General features: G+C 36.9%; 1 long non-coding RNA gene across 1 annotated transcript; it reads left to right on the top strand.

Annotated features, from left to right (window-relative positions):
* The first annotated feature begins 8,750 nt into the window (after positions 1 to 8,750).
* Positions 8,751 to 11,112, top strand: LOC113320296. Its single transcript, XR_003346019.1, has 2 exons — positions 8,751 to 9,236; positions 10,593 to 11,112. It is a non-coding gene; the product is annotated as an uncharacterized LOC113320296 (long non-coding RNA).
* The last annotated feature ends 7,576 nt before the right edge of the window (positions 11,113 to 18,688 follow it).

The following is an 18,688-nucleotide window of genomic DNA, read 5'->3' as shown; positions in this document are numbered from 1 at the left end:
CAGAGGCATCCCGAATGAAAAGGAGAAAGTATCTCGAGAAGTACCAGGTATGTTTCTGAATGTTTTTATTTAGATGAGCTATTGTTTCTTGCATGTTTCTGAATATGTTCTTCCCATGGTAGTGTCAATACTCAATAGAAATAGATGCAGTTCAGTTTCTTAATGAGAAGTTTGTAGTGGAAAGACTCCTCATTTGACGTACCAAAATGGTTCTCTTTCCCTTTCAGTTTGAGGATAAACAAAAAATGAATACGAATTTTAGGCTTTTGAGGTTACATTTTTTTATAGATTTTCGTGTTATTTTTCATAACCAAAACTATTGTCTCACCTCATAACCCATTGGCCACGTTTTCTATTGTAATAGAGACGACGTCGAGCAAATGTCATCTACGTTCCTGATATAAACACGGTGGGGGGGTTTGCTATTGGTTCCACTAGAGAGACCAACAACCACGATTCAACAGATAATATCAGTTCTGATGATGAGGAATACTACGAGACTTATGATCAAGTTAATGCAGATGCTGCTACCAAAAATGTTGTAAGTCAACCAAGACCAACTACTATTGGTGCCTCGACATCGACAAATTCCACTTCCCAAGGTATAATCTTTGACTACATCAAAACTTCATTTTATTTTCTTTTCTGTTTTTAACTTTTTTTGAAGCATATGTATACCATCAGTATCTTATAACTTATATTTTTTCAAGAAGATATTTTTTGTCGGGCCACCCAATTACCACTGCGTAGAAGTCCAAGATTTAGTCAACAGCCTCAACATGGAGAACCTGCACTTACACATAATGCAATCGGTATAGTCTTATCTTTCTTATCTCGCTATATACATATATATATATATTTCGACTTAGCATATATTTCTGTGTTCGTAGTTCTTCTTCTTCTTTTTCCTGGTGACCTAATGACTACTTACACTAACTCAATTTATCCGGCAACAAATGATAATCTTGCATCTAATTTACACATTCGTAGAAGTCCTCGACTCATGGAGCAGGTTCAATCTCGGAAATCTCAGTATGCGCAAAATATAATACGTACGCTTTTTTATATTTTATTTTTAAATGGGTATGGGTATATATTTTTACAGTTGTGCAGGCATGTATGATGTTAGACAATTTGAATAGTAACTCTGGAACTATTAGTGTCTAGGTTGTAAAGTAGTAATAATTATAGTTGTAGAGAGATGACGATTAGGCTCGACTTATAGTATTCCTACTCTGCCAACCGAATAATAATATTCTGACTTGTGGGTAGACATAAAGATAGAGAAAGTATGTTATCCATACACCATCACAAGTCCCCTCATGCATGCATCATAACTCATGGACATCTATAAGTCAGAAGTGGGAGTTAGTGTATCACATTCATGTGCCCATTGTTTTCGTTATGAGTGTTTGGTTTGGTTAGTCGTTGCAATCAAAGATATATATAGATTTCGACATGTTTGCGTTAATGTGTGCAGAAAATCCACAAGTAGTTCAAGTCATAAGAAGGAGAGGTCGTCCACGTCGAAGTGTTGCAAGAAGATCTTCATTCCTGAATTGTGCGAGAGGGACCACCTATCAAGTTGGATTCCAGAAGTTCCATTTGCCGCCATCAAGGACGTTTCAAAGTGCCATGCGATGATTTTTTATTGGGAACCGAAAGGCTTTTGTTGTTCAGATGGGAAAGTTGTTTTACCGTTTTTTGCCCCACCGATTGAACTTCTGGAGCTGTATGAAGATCAAACGGAAGTATGGGAGCACTTTCAGAGGTACATACGACGCTATAATCAATGTTTCTCATTAACGTCAATTAGAGTGAATTATGACAGATAATTGGCTGATAATAGGTAAGGGGTATATACATTTCGTGTTCAAGGTGATATCTACCATAGAATAGGAAGTCTTCTACATCCTTTGGATGAAAATGAAACAAATCATCCAAGAACAGTTCGTCCCAGATATATACAGATGTATACTTATGATACAAATAACGAAACTAATTGGAAGATGGAAGAAGGTGGTAACAATCTAAATAGAGAGGTGATGGATAAGCTGAGGATAATTTTGGATACACATAATAGGTTAATGCATGTAATCAGGACGCTTGTACAACGATAAGACATCCAAAGGTGCAGGCTGGTGATTAAAGAGCAACCTGCGAGCGAGAAGCAGTACACGCTTCCAACTTCTTCACAAGTCGCCGCAATTGTAGTTGAATGAGATGGGTCTGAAAAACCTGGAGAGCGAGACATTGTAGTCCGAACAATGGAAGGAAAGCTGTTGTTTATCAATGAAACATGGGGTTGTTATGATACTCTTCAATATCCTCTTTTGCTACCATATGGGAGTTATGGATGGGATCAGAATAGTATGGATGAGAATGACAGACAGTTTACATGCCTCGAGTACTACTCCTACATGCTACAGGTATATATGATATAAATGTTTAACAACTACACTTTTAAATTGAACTTACACATATTATGTTGACACAAATAATATAAATAATTTATATATTTGTTGTTGCTATTGTTTGACAGATTCGAAGTAATGACGCGTCGCTTCTTCTTCGAGGTGGAAGACCACTATTACAATATGTTGTGGATAACTGGGTGAAGATTGATTCGTCTAGACTTAGATGGTTATGATATCATCAAGAGGAGATAAGAGTTGAATTGCATCAAGGTCTACAAGATGCACAAATGGTCGGAGAAACCAGTGCAAGTAAGTTAATAGATAATCACTTTCTTTTTTGGCCCAGTGCCAATTAAGCCTAGTTACATTCATTTTATTCTTCATTAAGCCCGGTGAAATGTTATAGGATAATGACAAATAGTTAAAAGGAAAGTACTTCCTTGAAATCTGAAATATGTTTTTTTTTTCATGACAGAGAATCTTGGTCAAAGAAAAATGCTTCCTTCCTCATACATGGCAGCCCCCGTGACATGTACCAACAGTATCAGGATGTAATGGCACTGGTGGAAAAGTATGGGAAGCATGATTTGTTCATTACAATGACTTGCAACCACTTTGGGATGAAATCGTGTCCAACCTGTAGCCGGGTCAATGTGCAGCGGATAGACCTGATCTGACTACAAGGGTGTTCCGTGTAAATCTTGAAGAGCTAAAGATAGATCTTTTTACCAAGTCAATATTTGGCAGAGTAGCTGCCCATGTGCATGTTGTTGAGTTTCAAAAAAGAGGTCTGCCTCATGTTCATATGTTAATTATTTTGAGTGAGGAAGACAAATTACAAGGTCCCGATGTTTATGATAAGATAGTGAGAGCAGAAATACCTAACCCTAACGAAGGGACAGAACTACACGAGTGTGTGAAAAAGTGGATGATTTACGGTCCATGTGGTAGTAAGTGCATGAGGGATGGTAAATGTAAGAGAAACTTTCCGAAAGAGTTTTCTGAGTGTACCGTGCAAGGAAAAGATCATACCCTGTATACAGGAGACATAATGATGGACGACGCATACGCAAAAGTGAGAGTTTTGAAGTAGATAATAGGATGGTGCCTTATAACCCTTGACTATTACAAAAGTATGATTGTCATATAAACGTGGAAATTTGTAGTAGTGTGGAGAGTGTTAAATATCTTTACAAGTATGTGTATAAGGGTCCAGATTATGTATCTTTTGGAGTGCAGCCAGAAGACCATGATAATAAGCGTGTAAATGCTACATTTTATACCCATATTTGTATTAGTTAGAACCCGATATTTTGGCTAATAACATTATTTTAGTGTTCTTGTAGAAAGTACAAGTGAACTCAGATTCCTAGGAAATAACTAGCTAAATTGGAGTTACAAGAGCCGTTATGACAATAACCACATTATGGTGTGGTGTCACTTATTCATTCCACCCCAAGAACATTTATGTGACAAAAACAAAGAATTTTCTTTGTGAGCACATGCACCTGAAGGCCCACTACTAGGTGAATGAACGTGGCAGTCTCAACCACATTTCATTTGTGGTGTATTAGCATCTTCTCTGTTTCCATCTCAAGAGAAGAGTACACACGAGATGATTGAATTTCTAAGCTCATTTGTGCGTTTAATGACCAAGGGAGTACAGGCTGCTTGGGCGTATACTAAGTGCCTTGGCTTCTTATCATTTTGGAATTCAATCGGGAGAAACTAAACTTGGATTTCGTCAAGATTCTTACAGCAACAACGATGGTGTTTTGGGGGTTCTCATCTGCAATGTGACTTCAGATGTACAAGGAGAGTAAAACGGTGATGAGTTGGAGGTTGCTGTGGACCTCAAATGTGATTGCATACAGTGGGTGAATAAATTAGATGACCAGGAAAAATAGGAGATGTGGTCGTTGAACTGTATAGCAGAATGGAAGATGCTGGCAGTGGTGCAGGCACGCTGCAGATGGAGATCAAGTTCTATTTCTGAAAAGAAGAGAAAAATTTTGGTGGAAGAACTGAATTTTATGCCGACAGTGGAGGGTGAACTGAATTCAGAATGCAGGCAACAAAAAGTCAGGCTACAAAGAGTCCTGATGCGTATGTTGGATCGATGAGTTTTTGCTGCTGGTGGTGACGAGATTTAGCCGGTCAGGGACGCGATTTGGCTGGTCATGGAATAAGAAGCTTGCTCGGATCAAGGCAGTGGTGATGTGCAGTTAGGTGCACGTAATGAATGACGGAGCTGTTTGTTCGAGTCTGATGGAAGGTACTTTAGACGGACGGAAGAGCTGGTGGTGTTGGTACCGCGAACACAGGAAGTTGAGAGAGATTGTTGCAGGGGGTTTGTTTGGCATGGATCGATTGCAGGTGGTGCTGCTGTTGTCTTCCATTTCATATGGAATTTGTTTTGAATCTCAAGATGGTAATGGAGGTGGGGTTTGGCAAAAGGCGATGGAGGAAATGATGGTGTACTCGGTGGATCTGATCCTGTGAGTTTTTGCCTGAAACTGATTAAGAAGGCAGGGAGATACTGAGGTCTGAAATCGGGTTTACATGGAAGTGGGTGCTCAATGAATTAAGTACTTGGGTACTGCAATCGTGAATGGTGGCTGTTTACAGTTGTTGGCCTGAATGAATATGGATTTGTGCGGTGCTGGGTATGGCTGGGTTGTGGAGTCTACATATTTGGCTGGTGGTTAGATGGACACGGAATAGAGCCAGTGGAGTCGATGACTTGAATCTGTGTTAGATGTGATGCTGTGGTCGAAGTGAGGAAAGCGCTAGGAAGGGAAACTGATGGACTGGGCCTCGCAAAGTGCTAGGTCGTGTTTTAGACTCTTGGTAACAAAGTGACAAACTATAAAAACCCAACAGAACTTTCAGAAGAAAAAAGAAGGGGGAGGACGGGTAGGGTTTGAAATTCCATTTCTTCGATTCCATTTTTGCTTCGCTAGAGTTTTTGATTTTAATATATCTATGTCTTTTGAGAAAGCCATGTCTAACTAGAGCCAATTTAATTTTATAAACTCTATGATGATATTTTTAATAATAATTCATTGACTAGTGATTTCTCTTCATATATGGCTTGGTATTTAATCGTTCATGTGATTTTCTTGATTGTTTATGCTTTTCAATTGATATTTCGTGCTTGGGTTAAGTCCTTTGACGTGGTATGCTTTAGATTGATATGTAATGCTTTAGAATCACTACCTATGAAGCGAAGAAAATTACAACGGAGAAACAATATTTTAGAATTTAATATACCATCTTCCGAGACATGAGATTGATTTCGAAATTGTCTTGAGTGATAAATAGAGATTAATAGAGTTTTATATGATTGAATTGGTGGAAATCGAAGACCCGAATAACCCACTCATACTTTGTTTATTATTACGATTGTTATTTCATTATGTTCCGAATCTCTGAAAATCGTTAAAACATCATCTTGTTAATTAGTTGTTTTTGATATTAGTTAGTAGTAGTATTTTCACACTCCTTGTGGGAACGACCTGTACTTGCCATTGTCTACTAGTTAGATGTTGTGCACTTGCATTATTGTAGGTTTCTGAGCCTACCACATGACGAGATAAAAAGGTATATTAATGCAAGATGGGTTTGTGCACAAGAAGCAATGTGGAAGATCTTTAGCTTTCCTCTTTACACGGTCTATCCTTCAGTAGTGAGATTACAAATACATCTTCCCAACCAACACACGTCGGGTACTATGATTACCAAACGTTGGATGAAATTTTGTCTGATAAGAGGAATTTGAGAACAACTTTGACAGAGTTCTTTGTGACAAATGCTCGCGATCCTAGAGCGAGAGAGTTTTATACCGTGAATTTCCAGAATGCTATTATTGGGATACAAAAACCAAAGAGTGGAGAAGAAGACGAAGTATGCAGAAGTCGATAGGGGGTTTATACTGTACCTTCATATGCATGAGAAGTATGGTTCTTAAGGCACATTCTGAACCACGTTAGAGGTCCGAATTCTTTTGATGATCTATTGTTTTTTGATGGAGAGAGATGTCGGACATTCAAGAGAGCTGCCAAAAAACTGGGACTCTCGGAGAATGATCAAAGTGCGAGAGCGTCTTTGGCTGAAGCAGCAACAGTCAAGATGCCGTCTGCTCCGACAAGACAATTCACCTCTATCTTGAACTTTTGTAATCCATCAGGCGTGAGAGAATCGCAAGATGAATTTTTCAACATCATAGTCGAGGATTACTCGAGTTCAAGCAATGCAAGCTCGACATTCTTATCAGATCGTCTTCTTCGCGAGTTGAATTTGATATTTAAGCAGCACTATAAAGATATATCCATGTATGATCTACCGCCGATTGTAGGCACATTGGGTGAGGACTTTGAGATTTTGAGTCTCATTCAAGAGGAGTTGTCGGTTCCTATATCCGACGGGACCTGTCTTCTGTCCAAAAGTTGAATGAAGACCAGTCTTGGGCCTATGATACAATCATGGGATCAATTTAGAGAAAGGAAAGTAAAGTCTTCTTCATAGATGGCCCGGGAGGTATTGGGAAGACATATCTCTATCGTATTATTTTGGCAACTGTCAGGAAAGATGGTGTTATTGCGTTAGCAGCAGCCACGTCGGGAATTACTACTTCTATGCTACCTGGTGGGAGGAGAGCACACTCAAGGTTTCAGCTTCCGATGACACCGACATCAACTTCAATGTATCTTACGAAGAAGCAAACTGAGAAAGCGAAACTTTTGAGACAGGCTACCGTCCTTATGTGGGATGAAGCTATAATGGCGCATCGCTATTCTTTGAAGCATTTGATCGGATGATGAGGGATATCACTGGGATTGCTGAACCATTTGGTGGAAAGATTCAATCATGGGAGGTGATTTCCCCAAGGTACTACCAGTGATTCCAAGGAGTACAAGGGGACAGACAGTTGATGCATGTCTTATAAGGTACATTGCATTTTTTTTTTCCTTTTAGGATAAAAAAATTGTTTTATATAATATGATGCGATGCTTAATGTTTCTTAAACTCTGGTACTTAATTAACATTCAAAAGGATAATTCGAAATGATATTGAATTACATTGCATTCTTAACATGTCACATTTGTGGGAAAGTGTAAATGTTTTGCATCTGAAGAAGAATATGTGTGCAGCCGAGAATGCATCTTATTCTGAGTTTTTGATTTGTGTTGGTGACGAGGATGAACCTTGCGTTGCTAATGAGATGATAAAGGTTCCTGAAGAGATGGTTATACCATGGGTTAGTGATGCTTCTTTCTCAGCTTATAGATGTAACATTTCCAAAATTGATGGAAAATGCCAGACATAGAGACTACATGGTCAATAGGGAATTGACCACACCATTGAACGAGTACGTCGAGAAGCTTAATGACCGAGTACTTAGCATCTTTAATGGAAAATAGGTTCTATTCTACTCATTTGATTTTGTGGACGACGATACTCACGGTCTTTACCAACAAGAATACCTGAACAACATTGCTCCTGGAGGTTTGCCATCACACATTTTGAAATTGAAGATCGATACGCCTATTATGTTATTGAGGAATGTTGATGCAAAAAATGGTCTATATAATGGTACCAGGTTAATAATCAGAGAGTTCTTCCCAAACTGTATAGATGCTGTAATGATTAGTGGGAATCACATAGGTACACGAGTCTTCATTCACAGGATGCCAATGGAGCCACCTGAGAATCTGAAACTCTCGTATAAGTTTAAAAGTAAACAGTTTCTGATCTGTTTGGGTTTCGCCTTTACAGTCAACAAGGCGCAAGAGCAGACGATCGAAAACACTAGTATGTTTTTCCCTTAACATGTGTTCAGCCATGGTCAACTGTACGTTGCTCTCTCGAGAGGAGTGTCAAGTAGCAACATGAAAGTATTAATGACTAAAGGCACCATTGCTAAAAAGAAGGGAACATACACGAAAAATGTTGTGTATAAAAAAGTCTTTTTGTCTTAGAAAACTATACACATTCTTGATGTAAAAGGACATTTATAACTGAAAAATTATTAAATGAAAAATTCAAGTTTAGTCGTATTTACTTTTTGCAGACTAACTTGAAATTAATTTTCACCACTTTGCGTTGATCGTTGACTTTGACCAATGACCCATGTTGACTTTAACTGTTGACTAATATATGAAAAAACAAAATACGGAATGGCATATGCATCATCGCGCATGCGTGCTACACTAGTACTAATATAAAGAAAAGAGTTATTTCTGGTACGACCAAAAATTTGGTTCGGACACCCATGATTTACCAATTTGACCTTAACTAAAAATCGAGTCCACCCGTTGAACTCCAGTAAATTCCGGAAAACCTAGGTGTAAGCAACAACCTCTTCGACTTCGTTTCCCTTTTCTTGTCTTTTCTTTTCCTACTATTCAGTATCTCCCTCTGAGGATCTTACTGGAACAACATCAATTTTGAACAAAATCGATTAAATCAAACACTCTACATCGATCAACAACCTCATTAAGGTTGTTTTTCAATTCCTTCTGCTCTCTTTCTTCTTCGTAAAGATTACAAATCGATTAGAACAGTCGAATTTCTCTCAAATCCGAACTCCATTCGTCACAACCAAGATCAATTTGGTCAATTTGATTAGTAAGATTTATTTATCTAATTCTGAATTTATTTTTCGATTGAAGAAATTTGGGGTTAGACAAAGAAAATTAACTCGTATTAGGTTAGGGTGATACACGATGACCAGAGATAGAAATGATTAGGTACCAAATCCAGTTGGTCCAACACGATTGGAAATTCTTTCCACTTTTTGGTGAAGAAGTTTATAAGGTAAGTCTTTCTTACTGGATCCGATTAAAAATTTGGGTTTGATTTGGATTTGTATCTTAATTTTCTTTTTAGTGATTTTGAATCTGCTTTGACTTTGAAAAAAAAAAGAAATTTTTATGTGGAAAGCTTTTTATTTGATTAATAATATATAAATTTGGTACTTTGGAACTGATTTTGTTTCGGTTAACAGGAGAAATCATTGGGGTTTTAGTTTTCTTTTTTCCTGTAATAGTTATTGCACCTAATTTAGGTATCAGAAACAATCAACAACATCTCATTTAAGTCTTATTAGGGTACTTTTAGTTTAATTCAGTTGAGTTTTGGTTTTTGTTAATGCCAATAACAAAATCTAAGTGAGGTAAGGGGAAATAGGCTTTAGTTTTCTAATTGTCATTACCCTTAGTAGTCCATAGGAAATGTTCTCAAGTTGTTCAAACTTATGAGGTTGACAAGGTATGCGATTTCAGCAACCATTTGGACGGTTCGGGACCTAACGTATAAAATCACAGTAGAAAGGAAATGCCAATTTACAGTAAAGTAACACATATACATATAATAAAGAAATTAATCAATTTGAACAGGCCTAATGTTGAGAACCGCAGTACCTGTAACAACGATAATGGATTTAACATATCGTAAACACACTTGATGTCACCGTGTATGCCTCAAATGATAGGCGTAGCTAAGATATTTATCCATTTAACCTATTGTTTATCCTGAAAATATATTTAGACATAGTGGTCATTGTGTGAAGATCACCCTTTGTGGTAACTCATATCTTGAGCTTAGTTGTAGCTTTGGAGATCATAGAACCACCCATTGTTGTTTTTGATTCCGGAAATGGACCAGGTTTACCATTTTTAATGTTTTTTGAATTGTTTATCTGAGAGTTTTGCTCTTTACTATTATGTCTCCCGTTACTAACACCTATCCCACATTAGCATAATTGGTCTCTCATTGTCCTCGACTAATGTGGAAAAAGTTTACTTCAACATGGCAGTAGCTGTTGCGATTGAATGCAAGTTTAAGGCAATGTGTTGCTTCTTCTAATTAGTTGTTATTACAACTATTACTTCCCTGGCCTGTGTCTAGATTTATAAACTTCAATTTGTGACTGACATTTTTTCATAGATGCAACCATATCGAAAGAAATTCTTTACATTGTAACTTACTCTTTAGTCTTTAATAGTTTGGCATAGTTACCTGATCCTTCTTGAAGTAAAAGACCAAAATTGCCCATTTTTGCCTTTTTCGGCGGAAGCTTACATTATCATGGTCGCAGAGGACATGCACAATTTTCTACCCATATTCACAACCCTCAATTTATTTCTAACTTCATGCGTCGTGGCATCATAGCTCCGAGACTGAATATGGTATGCCATGTTGTTGCTGCTTTTGAGGAGCCTTCGATTATGGATGTTGGTACTCGACTTGATTGGCAAAATTCGTCGGGAGTGGAAATTACAAGTGTCTTCGTCTCAACGACCTGTTTCCCTTTCCTTGCGCCATCATTGCACAATCCTCCCTACGTTGTTCCAACTATCACTCGCAATGCTCTTCAAAACTTCGCAGAAGACAAACTAGACGCAGTATACTTTGGCCCAAAGAGATTTCATCCGCAACAGGTACCGTGGTGGCTTTTTTGGTTACACTTAGTGAAGATGGATTAACAATTTATGGGTTTACTTTATTGGTTCTATGAACCTTATTGATCTAAAGGTTGTTTTTTAGCATCTTAATTTTGACATTGGCTTTTCTGTTTTTTTCTGCATAATATTTTGACACAAGAGAGAGAGAGTTTCGTTCCTATAAGATTTCTCAATTTTTTTGATACAACTTTGTTTAAGTCTAATAAAATTTCCCTATACTATCCACCAAGTGATACAGTTAGCTTTGCATTAGAATTCTCGCTGTTTCTTTTGTTACTGTCATTTGCCCGCAGAAGTCTACTGAAATCGTTTTTTTAGATTCATATTAAAACTAAACCTCAGTAAAAAGTATACTATTACTTTAGTGAAGTATTCATTATAAAGACGAAATAATAGCCTATTAAGTTTAAACCAATAAGTTTGTCGATTTCTTTTGGAATAGAACGGCAGGCGCATCGCGCGTGCGTGTTATACTAGTATATATAGTGTGAATTACTAAATAATTCTTCCCCTTTTTGTCAATATAAATTGGCAAAGGTACGAAAACTATGGGAACATAATGAAGTCTCAAAAGATAATTCATGACTAAAAAGAAACATATCAACTTTCTTTCGATGATTTCACATAGTCGAAACATAGTGTATTCATCAATGAGTTTATTAAGATACAAATTAACTGTAAGGACTCTCAAGCTCGTCAACGTTATTGGATCGGTAAAGAGACGGTCTAGAGGTGATCAATAGACGATTTAGCCGTTGTTGACTCGATCCGTAAGGCATGAATGTGAATTAATATAAATTAGTCCAACATTAATTTGAATAGGAAACTAGTATCATTGGATAAATATCAAAAAGTTATGTGAAATGGACTATTCGAACGCCTTATTCGGATACCGGACGAAGCAGATATCATCAGATTAGTATGTTGAGAAAAATAGTATTTTTTGCAGTAAACCAACTTGGCTGCCCATAGCTAAGTGATGGGTGCCTTCATCAATTTCTTTAACCTTACCTCTCACCCAGATCGAATAAAAAAAAACATTCTCTTCTTTTCTTTCTTTCTCTTTCTTCCTTCCTTCTTCTTCCTTTCTTCTCTGTTCATTCTTTTGTCGTATTTTCGAGAGATGAAATTGAGTTTGGTTTGAGAAAACTAATTGGTAAAGCTATGTAGATGAACAAGAAGATGTATTTTATGTGTATTGTGAAGAAGAAGTTTGGAAAAGCGGGGGTCTAACAACCACACCCAATATTTCGTTTAGGCAATATGTATGGACTAACTCCAATATAATTCCAATAGAATCAACCAGACAATCAGACTCAATCAAGGAAAATATATCCAAGAGTTATATCTCAATTTCTCAAATGAATCTGCAATCGAAAAAATTAGAAATCTGTGAGCCGGATCAATATGAGAAATAATTTGGATGGTACCAAAGGCTAATATCTAGCGTCAATCAATTTCAATCAACAACCAAATGTTGGATTTACCAATTGATTGAACTATGCACAACCTGTGATATTTCAATTGTATAAAAAATATAATGCGGAAAAGAAATAACACAGACGCCAGAAGTTTTGTTAACGAGGAACCGCAATGCAGAAAAACCCCGGGACCTAGTCCAGATTTGAACACAACACTGTATTAAGCAGCTACAGACTTTAGCCTACTATAAGTTAACTTCGTACTGGAATTTAGTTGAGCCCTAACCAATCTCACACTAATTAAGGTATAGTCGTATTCCTTACGCCTCTGAATCCCAGCAGGATTCTGCGCACTTGATTCCCTTAGCTGATCTCACCCACAACTAAGAGTTGCTACGACCCAAAGTCGAAGACTTGATAAACAAATTTGTCTCACACAGAAAAGTCTATTGAATAGATAAATCTGTCTCCCACAGAAATACCAACGTAGTTTTTGTTCTGTCTTTTGATAAATCAAGGTGAACAGGAACCAATTGATATACCGGTCTTATATTCCCGAAGAACAGCCTAGTAATATCAATCACCTCACAATAACTTAACTATATGGTACAAGTTATTGTGGAATCACAAAGAATGAGACGAAGAGATTTGTGATTACTTTTTATATCTTACCTATTGGAGATAAATCTCGAGCAATCTTAGAGAAGATAGTACTCAATACGATAAAACAAAGTAGGATCAGAACACGCAACTATAGAGAAAATAATTGGGTGTGTCTTTAGAATACCAATGAAGTCTTTAAGTCGTTAACCTATAATGGTTTAGGAAAAACCTAGGTTAAAGGAGAATCGACTCTAGTCGCAACTAGTATCACACAGGAGGTGTGGGGATTGGATTTCCCAGTTGCTAGAGTTCTCCCTTATATAGTCTTCAAATCAAGGTTTGCAATTAATGTTACCTTGGTAGCTGTTAGAGCACTGCTCGGTCGAACTCGCAAGCGGTGCTATCTCAAGCTTGTTTGTCAATGTTAGTTATCAAAACTATAAATATTGATTTCTAGTCTACTTATAGTGATGTGTCGGACTAGGATAGATTGTGTAGTTGAGCATTAGACTTCACGGCGTTCATCAATTGAAGACGAAGAACTGCCAAGGAGAGCTTGTGTAACTTCATCAACAAAAGGTATGTGGATACTAAAACTCATCTACCACTTGGAAAGTCTATTTCTACTCAATCTCCTATATTGAGACAAAAGTCGTATTACTATATAGGATTCGATTATGCACATTTGAGATTTCAAGCTGAGTTTAATTCGCTTACATATTTCTCGAAATATGTGTTGGTAACTTTCGCTTCAACCAAGTTCATCTTATATTCTTGACGAAAGTCAAAAGATGATAAAGTAACATCTTACATGGTTTGTGTGATACAATCATTTGGTTTAGCCTTGAAATGTTTCGTAATGATTATTTCAATAACTTGAAAATTGCTTTGATGCTAATAATGTGTGGAAACGGCTATTGTCATCCTCTAAGAAAGTTTCAATGATTGAAGTGGAGTTTAGAACACTTAACCAACATTAGATTATAAACATGTTATGCACTCTTGCATATATGTAATCCATGTCCGGGAACCATAGTATGCATACCCGTATGCGTACCTGTTGGTTTGTGAAGTCCGGGAACCTAAGTACACGTACCTGTACGGGTACTGGCGTAAGGTTCAGGTCCGGGAATTTCTGCTGGGTTTGGAGGTATGCGTACCCGTTAGCATACTGGAGAAAACCAAACTTGGTCCGGATACTTAAGTATGTGTACCCGTTTGCATACTTGAGTGGTTAAAGTTCTAAAATCGGGTGTGACATGAACTAATACATTTATACAATAAGGAATTCTTGGCGAACCGTGGATATAATGTCCATGAATTGATTCGAGTGAATCAAATTGTTTTTGCTTCAATTGTGTTCTTGTATACTTATATGAGAATATAACAATTGAACAACTCTATAACTAGTTTCATTTGAGTCATTTGAACTAGTTGTGGTTAAGATGAATAAGGTTGATATGAGAGTGTTCATATAGCTAACTTCAGTAAACTACTGTTGAGCCAACACAGTGTACACGTTTAGGTACGGTTACTCAAACCTAAATGAAGGTACATTTCATTTGTGTATAACATCTAAGTTCGATCTAACGGTTGAAAGATATTAGCTTGAGTCTAATCAGGTTTTCATTTAACGGTGAATATTGAATGCTTTGTTACCAAGGTAACTTAGATTGCAAACCCTGATTTAAAAACTATATAAGGGATAACTCTAGCAATTGGGAAACCTAATCCCCACACCTCCTGTGTGATATTAGTTGCGACGAGAGTCGATTCTCCTTTAACCTTAGGTTTTTCTAAAACCCTGTAGGTTAACGACTTAAAGACTTCACTAGGATTGTGAATCCAGACCCAACTGTTTTCTCTGTAGTTGCGTGTTCAGATATTTTTGTTTTCTATGATGATTGAGTACTATCTTATTTAAGATTTGCTCAAGATTTAATCTTCTAAAGGCAAGATTGAAAAGTAGTCACAAACATCTTCGTCTCATTGTTTGTGATCCCACAATATCTTGTTTCGTTAATCGATTAAGATTATTGTGAGGTGATTGATAATACTAAGTTGTTCTTCGGGAATATAAGTCTGACTTATCAATTGGTTCATGTTCACCTTGATTTATCAAAAGACGGAACAAAACTCGTAGGTATATCTGTGGGAGACAAATTTATCTATTCAATAGACTTTTCTGTGTGATACATATTTGTTTATCAAGTCTTCGACTTTGCTTCGTATCAACTCTTAGTTGTGGGTGAGATAAGCTAAGGGAATCAAGTGCGTAGAATCCGGCGTGGTTATAGAGGCGTAAGGAACACGATTGTACCTTGATTAGTGTGAGATTGGTTAGGGCTCAACTAAATTCTAGACTGAAGTTAGCTTGCTAGTAGTCTAGTGTATGTAGCGGCTTAATACAGTGTGGTGTTCAAATATAGACTAGGTCCCGGGGTTTTTCTGCATTCGGGGTTTTCTCGTTAACAAATTTTTTGGTGTTTATGTTATTTCTTTTCCGCATTATATTTGTTTATATAATTGAAATATCACAGGTTGTGCGTAAGTTCAATCAATTGTGAATACGACCTTTGGTTGTTGATTAAATTGATTAACACTTGGATAATGATTTTTGATACCATCCAAGTTATTTCTTATATTCAATCAGGGTCGCAAATTCTTATTTGTTTGATTGCGGATTGAATTGAGAAATTGATACAACTCTTGGATATATTTCCATTGATTGAGTCTGACTGTCTAGTTGATTCTCTTGGAATTATATTGGAGTTTGTCCATACAGATTTCTAAGTGAAATATTTGGTGTGGTTGTTAGACCTCCGCTGTTTCAATTGGTATCAGAGCAGACAAATACGTTAAAGACCTCATAAGTCTATGTTTGTAGAAATATGATTATTATGGACGAGTCTATCTCTAATAACATACCAGGTCAGAAATTACCAGATGTTTTTCAAAGCTTGAATTCACCTGAGATAACTGTCACATCTAAGTCAATATCTGAACATTCTCTGAATGTAGAAACTGTTGATTGGGAAACACACCTAGAAGGACAGTTGGATGAACTTTCTGATGAAGGAGATTCAGATATTGATAGAGATGATGAGGAGGAAGTCTCAGAGTATGTTAAGTTTTTGGATTCGTTTAAAATGAAGAAGATTACAACTTCTCATGTCACACCTCTTCTGACTCCTCTCTGTCGAGAAAGGAAGAAATTGAAAAGGATTTACAGAGATCTTTATGGTTGGACTCGCTCTTGCGAATCGATCCTCAAAGATTCGGAGGAAAACCTGAGTAAAAAGTCACTTGAATATGATAATGATTATCAAAAATACTTCTTGTTGGAAGAAAAACTTGCAGATACTGAAGCAAGGATTAACTCTCAGCAAACAAGTTTTGATGACAGAGAAAGCGGTTATCTCACTTGAGAAAACGCCTTGAGGCTGATTTAACTGCTGCTCTTGATAAAATAAAGATGTTGGAAGATGACTTGAAAAGGTTCAATACTAATTCAAGAAAATTAACCACAATGCTAGGAGCAAGCAAAAATCATCGTGATACACGACGATTGGGCTATAAGAGAATAAATGCTCCAAATATTAACAAAATGGTAAAATTTGTCAAGTCTAGTGATTCTTCCGAAAAAAAGGTTTCTACTAATGGAAAAAGTGAAATACCTTCACCGGAAGTTAAGGTTTAAAAGAGCAAAGTATATCGACCTCCAAAGTCAGCACACACGGATCGAGGTAAGAACATTCCTTATGTTTTCCACTATTGCGGAAATAAAGGTCACCTGGAAAGGAGATGTCGTTTCCTTATAAGGAATGAGAAACTTCGTGATGTTCTTGTTTGGGAATCACGAGAAGTTGTGAAACCAAGACCATATGTTAAGACTAATCCCCTTAACGTTACAGGTTGTAACTGTCCAACCTTTAGGCAAAGGAATCAGTGTTGTGATAAACCTAGATTTGCCTATAAACGTCATACGAATCCTTTTCACAATCGTAATGGTTATCAAAAGGATAACTTCGTAAAGATGAAGACAAGATACGATGCTCCCAATTGGAGAAAGACTAACTTGCAAAAGAATAGTCAATCCAATTCTCTTCCGAGAATTCTAGAAGAGAGTAATGGGAAGAAGGTTCTGGTTACTCCTAAACGCACTCAGAAGTGGATACCAAAGAAATCAATGATGTTTTTAGTGTAAAAAGGAATGATCTCCCAGAAAATTCCATGACTATGGAGAAGGAAGTATCCATGATGTTGGAACTTAAAAAGTTCATTGGAAAGATGGATTTGGATGTGAAAGGTTCTAAAAGAGATCTATTTCATGATAATCCAAAAGTCACCTGTGGTGAGCAAGACATTGTTTACCTCAACACGACTTTATTGTGTTGTAAGTGCATCCTCACTAAGGAATACCCTGCTATGTATACGGTGAGGGAAGCACGAGAACTGGGGCACACAAATTATGTTCGGTAAGGCTGTAGAATTCGGTTGGATTCTTCTAAAAAGGTATGTAGCAAGATTTGTTTTTATTTTTATTTGCTTAGAGTACTTATAATGATCCATTTAACTTGCTTATCTCTAATTTCTACCTAACTTGATTAGTGTTTAAGTTTCTTAAATGTTTAGGTTTGAAAATAGTAGTTCGGGATGTTTAGACTTCATGCTACACATACTAGGTATGCATACCATCATTTAAAATAAAAATACAGGGATTTTAGTACGCAAACCCGTTTGCATACTACTCCAGGTCACGAAAATTCGTTTGCAAACCGGTATGCTTACTATCCTGTAGACGTCGATTTTCGGTAAACTTGTTTTGGCCGTAATTTCTTCTCCCGAACTCGGAATTACCTCATTCGTATTTGCATTCTCTTCCTCTTTGAATTCCCTCAAAATGGAGATGAGAATTCTTGAATTTGTATGAGTTAAGATTGGTCTTTGTCCCGTCTCTTGTTTTTAAATGTTGTGCTTCGTTTCGTCGCACTTGTGCCACTTCTCTTGGACTTAGGAACTTGGTGAATCACAAAGAAGGAAGTTCAAGAATGGACCTTAGTACACATTACTATGGGATTCTTGAAAGCACAATCATCTTATGTGAACTATGATGCATGGTCGTTATTGACTTTGTATGTTCTTCTTTGTTAAGAAAATCTTTTTATACTCCTTTGGTAGCTATTCTTGGTGTAAATCCGTGCGAAAAAGATGATTCTACCTTCTAAGGACAAAGATTGATTTTGCAGTATTGATCTTTATTGGTTTTATATATTGCAATTTTTTATGGGATATGTGGGTTTACGTCCGTGAACTATGATTGTCCCAAATTTGCACAAAATTTAAGCCTATTATATGTCGGTATGCAAATATTGATGGAAGATACGTGATGAGTGCTAAAAAGTGCATATATTTATCCCTTTTTGTTGGCATTTTAACTCATCTTTTGTGCATTAATTCTACATTTTATCCCATATTCTGTATTTTCATTGTTTTCAAGAATAAATATTTTTATTAATTAATTTTGCATTTTTAGGTAATAAATAAAGTTCGGATGAGTCGCGGAGCGAAAAGAGCAGAAAAGTAGTGAAAAGCCGGGAGAAATTACGCAAGGAAGCCGCGAAGAATGGTGCGCACAACCTCATTTTCTACACACAAAAGCGCCTACGTTCTCAGCCATCCGATCATTTCTAAGAAGCATCCGACGGTCGCTTCTTCATAGATCATCAAAATCTGATGTCTCTGCCGAGCACCACAGCGATGAAATTCCAAGCCTTCA

The sequence above is a fragment of the Papaver somniferum genome, chromosome 11 (genome assembly GCF_003573695.1).
Source record: "Papaver somniferum cultivar HN1 chromosome 11, ASM357369v1, whole genome shotgun sequence".
Taxonomy (NCBI): Eukaryota; Viridiplantae; Streptophyta; class Magnoliopsida; order Ranunculales; family Papaveraceae; genus Papaver; species Papaver somniferum.
This window is presented reverse-complemented; position numbering and strand designations above follow the sequence as displayed.